We start from the raw sequence: 9,037 nt of genomic DNA, 5'->3' as shown, positions 1-9,037 counted from the left end.
ATGTTTTTTAAATTGCAAGATTTTTCTCGAGTTTTAATTGTAACTTTTCTTTAAAAGAGGGAGAATTTAACTTATAAAGCATAAATATACAGTATTGACAGAAACGTTAACATGAGGAATTTACGGACAGTTTATATTTTAACATAATAATCAATTTGTAACAGTTTTCCCGTACGTAGGGAAGCAAATGTAAAAAAAATAAAGACATGAGATAGATCAACTTTGAGTGAAATTTACAGGTGCTTAAAACTGTTTGCAATACATTTTAATCAACTCAAGTTATAGCGCAAAATTTATTGTGAAATTATACTGTAACATTATTAAATTTAATTTTAAGCCATTCTTTGAAAGAAAAAAATAGATTTCCGTACGATTAAAGAAATGCAAATACATATTTACATGTAAATTATTTTAAAAGTATATTCAAAAGAATCGCATTGCAATGCTCATTGTATTTTAATATATTAATGATATCAAACAAAGTCAATATATTTTATGAAGATAGCAATTATTAGTCCCCTACCGGTGAAACCAGAGGGGACTACAAGCATAGTTTCCGTATCGTCTGTCTAGCTGTCTAGCTGTCCGTCCCTCTGTCTGTCAGTCTGTCCCATTTGGTTTTCCTCACTCTATAATCGCTTGCTTTCAAACTTTTATTTGATAAACTTATTTTTAGTATTAAGTGTATCTTGCTGAATTAAAGATCAAGCTTCATTGATTTTTGACGGAATTATGATTTTTATAACCGGGGGGGGGGGGGGGGGTTAAATTTTTTTCCGAAATACTTGTAAATATCGTGCTAAGTTTTGGTAAATGAGTTAATCTCGATCAGTAATAGATCATGTTTTTATTTTGTTTCGCTTCAATGATTTTATTTGCGGAATTATTGAATTGGAATTTACATGTTTTGTATTATTTTAAAACCAAGTTTTACTTGCAGGTAAAAACTATAATTAGTAATGCAATACTAACTCGAATAAATAGTCAAATGATAAAAAACTTAATTAGATTGAGTGTTTCCATTTCATTCTGAAAGTAAAAAGTATTTTTTAAAACAACTTAAAGATGCACATAATGTTCTCAGCAACTGAAACTAGGTTCTTGCGTCACCAATTCTAGTTACATTTACATTGTAGTAAGTGCTTGTCCAGATCGCAGTTCAGAATACATTTATAAATGCCAAAGATGTGTTAAATCCCAAATTCTGTAGAAACGTATAAATCAACATTTAGTCTTCCCTACACAAATATCAACCACACGGAAAAACATAACGAACCTTCTCTAGCAGATTGGAGCAAGGGTTTCTATTCGAAAAAAGGCTATTTATAATATTTTTTCTGATATATGTTTGATACAGAACGTTAAGGAATAGACTCGTTTTCACTTCTTTCGTTCAGAAAATATAAGTAAGATCTGGCATCTGGACCATTTCTGGTAATGTGCAACCCTAAATGTATCATTGGTGCATGTTTGGTCAACCTTTTACTCTGACTATTCATCAATGGAATGTAAGTTAGACCCAGCATCTGAAACAAATCTTTTACTGTGTATCCGAAGATGCATCGTAAAGCATGTCTGGTCATCAAGTACTTATAGTGGCATTGCTAAAAACAACTTAAACTTACCTAAAAAAAACATTGACTTGGACACATATTAGCTTAAAACACAGCATCTGAAACCCGACAGATGACGAGGAATTACTGATCAAGGGACTAGATGATATAAAAAATATCTGCTTAATTGAAAAATATTTAACTGGGAACGCCAAATTGAATGCCGATGGTATTAAGAAAATTCTCCCTGTTCCGTGTAATTGAACTAAAAATGTGACGTTAACGTTATTGCCCATTTTCAAAAGGTGAGTTATTTCCCCTGAAGGGAACTCTTTTACTGTGTTTAATACGCATGCGCTATAAATAAAGTCACTTCCGCGGACGTTCTTGGTGTAAACATGTTTATGGTGTTATGTCTCAGTCATATGGAAAAATGTTATTATGTTTGTGAACAAATTTTTAGTTATAAAGTTTTTACGAATTAATCTATAGCCTGCTGCAGCCATATTTTCTTTGTATCACTAAAAAATTTTTGGAGACTAATGACATGTCCATCTACAGTTTTATCTCTGAAATTGCGGCATATACAGCAGTAGTTCGTCTTCCGCGACCGATACCAAGAAACTGCGTTTTTGCTCGATTCTATGTCATAACATCTAACTTTTACTTACAAGAACATATTTAGTGACAATTAAAGGCCTATTTCATTTGAATTAACAGTGTTTCTAGAATTTTTTATTTGTAAAATAATTGATTCACTATATAGTATTAAAACTTTGAATGGAATTTTAAATGAATAATTTAATCTCATGTCCTCAAGTAGCGAAGAAAGACTAATTAAAATAGCATTGACCTGAATTCGTGTTACATAATTATGTCGTATAAAGTCTGAGCTGCATTTAATCAAAGTTTTAGTGTATAGGATTTAAGCATATGTACATGTATATTCCCGAGTAAAATACACATTTTGTTTAAGATCAGAGAATTGAGAGCAGAAACACGAAATTGATACAATAATTTCCTAGCGTATATCTCGTTAATTAACGGAAAACATTCTTTTCTCAAGTGTTACTTATTTTTTTTTAAATCCTTTCAGTGTAAGTACATGTATTTATTTTTTTAAGTTAATTTTTTTTTTGGCAAAGTTTTTTAAAAAACAATATCAGGGAGAGAGAGAGACTCATGTAACCCCGTGTAACTGACATACATGCATGTGCATATGTGAAAAAGTACATGTACCGTAATTTTATTGAATTCACAACTAATAATTCTAATAATTTTTAATTTTCACAACTATGGTTCATATTCAACTGTTCAACCCATTTTCATATTCGTTCTCTGTACCTGTACGCACGGGGAAGAGGGGGGGTCAAGGGGCTTAGCCCCACCCCCACTTTTTTCCCAATATTACTTTTTCTATTGAAAATGTTCATTGATAGACAGGTTGCGAACCCCCCCCCCCCCCCACGCACACACAGTTGATACTACGGTAAAGTTATATAAGGGAAATGTAGTATTGTATGCCAAGAAACTGGTACTGAAATAAGTAGCTTTTTCAACTTTGGGCAAGGTTTTTCTTTGCTTGTCAACTTTTCCAGGTAAGAAATAAATATTTCTTTGGCTAACACCCCCACCCCCCCCACTTTTAAAGACGACGCTACGTGCCTGGCTAATTCGTGTAGAATTCTTGAAAGGGGGGGGTGGGTGGGTAACAGACCCTTTATAAAATAATTTATTAGCGAGCGCAGCGAGGCGGCGCGAAGCGCCGCTCGCATAGCGAGCTCTTTAAGCAACGCCTGTGCGAAGAGAAAATTCGGACTACTGCACATTCATTCGATAGAATTTTTTGATGCCGTAATTTCGACCCACAATGCATCACTTGTTTTAGCTACGTTCTCGCGAGAGTCCCGCCAAGTGTTCAACAAAAAGTTAACTCGCCTTGATTTAATGGATATATATTGAAGATAAATAGAAAACAAAACGTTCTTCATTAACTTTCAGCACTGTTCAGGCTTTTTCTCGGTATATTGCGACTTACATACGTCATGTGACGTCAGAGTCTAGACGCACCAAATGTCACGTGCGGTTTGACGAGCCCGATCTAAATCAAAACAATAGAAGATAATAACGTAAAGCATATATCAGACTTTCAGTTTGTAGAAATCTTTCAAAGAAACAAGAAATAACTCTGCAATGTTTTTCGACAAAAATTGCACTAGTAGTTTCAAACAGACGCTCGGCTGTCTCCGTAAACTCCGACGAGCTTTTTGACGTCGTATGACGTCACAGCTGGTCGAGATATGTCGTGCGGCTTGAGTTCGAAGTGGCTGATCTCAAGTGTCTTTGATGGTACAACTGCGCTCGCCCCAACGGTCACACCGTAAAACATATTATTTAAAAAAATGCAAACCGTTTTATTCTTTTAAAACTTTCAAATACAGCGTGTAAGTTGAATCACTATTTTGTTGGATTGTCGTATTGCGTAGTCCGCGGAAGTTAGGCTGGTGTAGAAGAGTTCCGATTTTGAGGGGAGATAACTCACTTTTGAAAATGGACAATATGCTGGCGACGAAATAAGTATGGAAATAAAGACAGTATCCGAAAATGTATTCTATTGTTAATATTTTCGAGAATTATCTTTGATTTAAAAAAACTGTGCTACTTTTGCCTTAGTATTTTAACCTGGTGTATGATCAAGTAACCAGAATGTTCTAATTTAAGGCATGCAAATTTTAGACAATTTTCAATTTTTGGATATGAAGTGCACACGCGACACTCATCATATTGTAAACTATTAGTGTGCAGGGTATATCTAATAACTGGACAAAACTAGGTGAGTGTCCCTCATGCACTTCATATTCTAAAAAACGATTTATAAATGCCACCCTCTTATATTTTCCCATAGGCCTAATGTTAACGTAGCGGGTACATCTAAGTTTGTGTCGGCTACGGTGTGAATTTATCTCATATTAACTTTTGAAATATTAATACCAATTCTACGTAAATATAAAAATGACGTGGCCACGCGATGTCTTCGATTCAGCTAATTTTTTTCTCACTGACACTTCAATGAATGAAAAGACTGACTATATGAAAGAAAGCATGGTAGTTTATCCGGTTGACATGGAAACGGGACTAGAAGGTGTAAATTATAGTGGATTTTGCTATTTATCAATAATATCAAAAAAATATTTACTAGACAAAGCTGTTTATGTTCATATTTTTTTATATCCTTCATGACAATCAAAACTATGTAAAAAATAGCCAAGGTCACAAAAATTTTACAATTTCTAATTTTCTGATGCCCAAAAAGTGAATAATTAGTCCTCGTTACCTCCCTTGTTAGACTTAATATTTAAAGACTTTGACAAGTGATGTGAAAATTCTAGTAGGAAGATTTAGATTCAAGAAATGTTATTTTGCAAATATCATTTTAAACATTTATGCGTAAATGAAAAATAAACGTTTTATTACACTATAAAGTTGGGCTAGATGTGCTTTTTCTCTATCCGAGTTATTTCCCTTGTTGGAGCTCTTCGGCATTGAAGAATACAAAATGTGTAAATTGTAAACAAGATGGCAGACAATGAAATCTGCAGTTTTTCTTCTTGTTTTGAAACATCTTGTTCAGGAAAATTCTACCTCAAGCGACTCAGAATTTGATGACAAACAGTTGACAAAGTTGGGATAATCTTTAAGAAAAGCCAAAGGGTTGATCTGGACATGATGAGTATTACACGTATAGCTACTCGTAGAAAAGAAAATATGAGGAAATCAGGGTGGTATGGGGGCGAAGACCGAGAGGATTTTAGCTGTTCCCTTCAAGATGTCTTTGAAATAGAGATCGAGAGATAAATGTAGTGGTGTGGTAGTCCCCGACCGATCCCAATTACAATGTGTAAGTATTTTTTTTATTCATAATTCTATTCAGGTATCACATGTACTGATAATTCGAGATTCCTCTGACTCTAACCCCCGCTTTTATATTGTGACTTGTGCGCACAAGTTACAATATAAAAGCAGGGGTTAGAGTCAGAGGAATCTCGGATTAGGTAACTGACTGTATAATGAAATATAAGACAATAAAAACAAACAAAACCATGAAAACTTGGATGCACAGTTGCACATATTACATGTACATGACATTGGATCAAATACTACTGTGCAATATATATGCCCAATTTGGGTACTGGTATTTTATTTTCTATAAAATTCAGTATATTTGAAGAAAATTGTTTGTATGAATTTATTTTTCCAAATTATAATATGCTTGTGTCCAATCTATTTTTACAAACAGGATTTGTAGAAATCATACCTCGGAAATATTAAACCTTTGACTTCTGACAATGATAACTGAATAGTGTGTTAGATTTTTTGAAATTTTAAGCAATATCAGGACTGTTGAATATTTTAAAGAATTGATTAAAAAAGTGTAAGTGTAAAATTATGAAAGTACATGCAGACACACAGATTTACAAATGCTAATAGTGTTCAAGATCTAAGTACATATACTTTGAAATCATTTTTGGGACCTTGATACAGTGAATTTATTTGCTCTGTAAGGTGATGTATTGTAAAGTAGGAAAAGAAATCTATCCAAGGGAGTTAAAATATGGCAACTCCATTTGTACTTTCCAAGATGCAGCTTTCTGTCTCATAATTTTATTTTACTGATCACTGTTTTTCAGCTATATATTGCAGGCATATCAATCTTGCTGAGTTGCACACATTTTAAATATGAATAGTTTTAGTTTGACAATATTGATCTGTACAGATGAGATCAGTCTGATGCTGTGTACTTTACACAAAATAAATTATACCACATTACGTTAGTATCCATAAAACATGTATGTTTTTATTACAATTAATTTATGATTATATATTAAATACATTTTATTTTCCATTTTAGAAATTAATTGTTGTCAAATTCATTTCTACTCTTAGTTTCTATATCTCTGGCGATTTGTCCAAACTGCAGAAAAGCTTTATATGTAAATTGAAAAAAAAATGCTTGATTACAACATTAAATCCACTCCTTTATCAATCATTCCTCTTGATTCAGAAAATTTTCAGGATAACATGTAAATATAAGGTACATGTAATATTTAAGGAATGACTCTAATTCTTGGCCAAATTATCGAGTATAATATGGTTTGGGTCAGTTTACGCTTCATAATCCGCGAAGCGGATTATAAAAAAGCGTAAACTCACCCAAACCATATTATACTCGATAATTTGGCCAATAATTAAAGTCATTCCTTATAATTTAATTTTAAAATAATTAAACAACTGGGGGTGTAAAATTGTGTTGTTTTTATGAGTTCAAATTTACCGCGCAATAATACAACCGTAGTAACGGAAGTGATGGGAAGCGAGGGGAGGTAAAAATTGATACATAGATCTAGCAGCCATGCTTGTTTACACGAGGTAAGATCGAGCTACTGTTTGAAGTTAAAGGTACATACATACATTCCACGAATCCCAAGGACTGGAAATGAGGGGATTGATGGATACAGATGATTCAGTTGGTTGTCAAGGGGGTGTGTCCCCATACCAAACCAGATTATACAAAATGTTATGCGTTCCTTTTTGGAAATCAACCAATGAGAGGCAAGAATACAAACAAAATTAAATTATATATATATGATGTTCAGGATTTTAACCCAAACTTTCAAATTAAAAAATGATTTTAAATTGATCATTGCAGCCCTTGCAAGATTTTCCTAATAAAGATTCTCAGGATTACAGATCCTCTAGCAAGGAGACCACACAGGTACATGTAGTGTGTATTAAGTTGCATGGATTCATGGTGACTTAAGACATGATTGCCACAACAATGCATAAAGTGAGATAATAATGTTTATAGGTTGAAAATGTATATGTTTTATATATAGCAAAATTTTAAGATTCCAGTTTTAAGTTTTTGAAACAATTTTTAAATAAATTATTATCCACAGTGACCAAAAATTATTGTTATTTTTTTTTTATTTTCATGTGAACAGATAGAGATGACCAGAGCAGAGGACATACAGCCCCCCCCCCCCCCAAAAAAAAAAAATCACAGTGGACTGGAAGTAAATTTTACATGAAAAATACAAAGTAGGAAAAATAACAGAAAGAAAAGAGGATCCAGTAAAAGTTGTCACTGGTGCAAGATGGACATAGAGAGGGTTTTCTAATGATCATTACTAAAATCCACAGCAAATCAATACTGCAAGGCTGAGCTAGTTTTCAAATTTACACAAAAGGACATAAAGAAATGTGAATTCGAGGAAACCAAGCTTAAATCAAATGAGAGAATATGAAGGAACAAATTTAAGCAAATTTTTTTTTAAGCAGGGCATCTGTTTTCCTTAGAGAATATGTGTATTCTAAATTGATTTCTTGTATTTTCAAAAAATGTCACTGTTTAAGTGAAGCATACATTCCAATTTATGTCTTGTTTATTTTTATGCCCCCGTAAACGAAGTTTCGGGGGTATATAGTTTTTGTCGTGTCCGTCCGTCCGTCTGTCTGTCTGTCTCTCTGTCTGTCTGTCTGTCTGTCTGTCTGTTTGTCTGTTTGTCCGCAAAAACTTTAACCTTGCCTATAACTTTTGATTTAGTAGAGCTATGACTTTCATATTTCATATGTATATTCCTTGTGACAAGACCTTTCTTTGGGTACCACCAAATTTGACCTTTTGACCTTGACCTTGGAGTTTGACCCACTTTTACATGAAAATTTAAAAAATTTACTATGGCCATAGCTTTTGAACAGTAGACACCAGGACATTTATAATTCACATATGTAATGTTTGTTAAAAGATCTTTCACTGGATACCAACAACCTTGACCCTTTGACCTTGACCTTGTAGATTTCCGTACTTGTAAAAAAACTTTAACCTTGGCCATTACTTTTGAACGGTAAGGGATAGGGTTTTCATACTTCATATATATAATCCTTGTGAGAAAACCCTTCATTGGATACCAAGAACTTTGACCTTTGACCTTGACCTTTGAGATTGACCTACTTTAAAAAGTAATCCTTGACCATAAATTTAAAAGAGTTAGAGCTAGTGCTTTCATACTTTACATATTTGATCCTTATGACAAGATCTTTCATTTGATAACAATAACTTTGACCTTTTGACCTTGACCTTGGAGTTTGACCCACTTTTACATGAAAATTTTTAAATTTTACTTTGGCCATATCTTATGAACAGTAGACACCAGGACATTTATACTTCACATATGTAATGTTTGTTAAAAGACCTTTCACTGGATACCAACAACCTTGACCCTTTGACCTTGACCTTGTAGATTTCCGTACTTGTAAAAAAAACTTTAACCTTGGCCATTACTTTTGAACGGTAAGGGATAGGGTTTTCATACTTCATATATATAATCCTTGTGAGAAGACCCTTCATTGGATACCAAGAATTTTGACCCTTTGATCTTGACCTTTGAGATTGACCTACTTTAAAAAAGCAAACGTTGACCACA

At 33.4% G+C, this 9,037-nt stretch overlaps 1 long non-coding RNA gene across 1 annotated transcript; it reads left to right on the top strand.

Moving 5' to 3' along the window:
• Positions 1–4,683: 4,683 nt before the first annotated feature.
• LOC134273890 (uncharacterized) lies at positions 4,684–7,591 on the top strand. The gene is made up of 3 exons (XR_009993504.1): positions 4,684–5,451; positions 7,261–7,326; positions 7,556–7,591. It is a non-coding gene; the product is annotated as an uncharacterized LOC134273890 (long non-coding RNA).
• Positions 7,592–9,037: the final 1,446 nt, after the last annotated feature.

The sequence above is a fragment of the Saccostrea cucullata genome, unplaced genomic scaffold (genome assembly GCF_032062105.1).
Source record: "Saccostrea cucullata isolate Sc308-1 unplaced genomic scaffold, CSIRO_AGI_Scuc_v1 ctg7414, whole genome shotgun sequence".
Lineage (NCBI taxonomy): Eukaryota > Metazoa > Mollusca > Bivalvia > Ostreida > Ostreidae > Saccostrea > Saccostrea cuccullata.
Note: the sequence above shows the minus strand (reverse complement) of the source record. Positions and strands in the feature narration are given on the sequence as shown.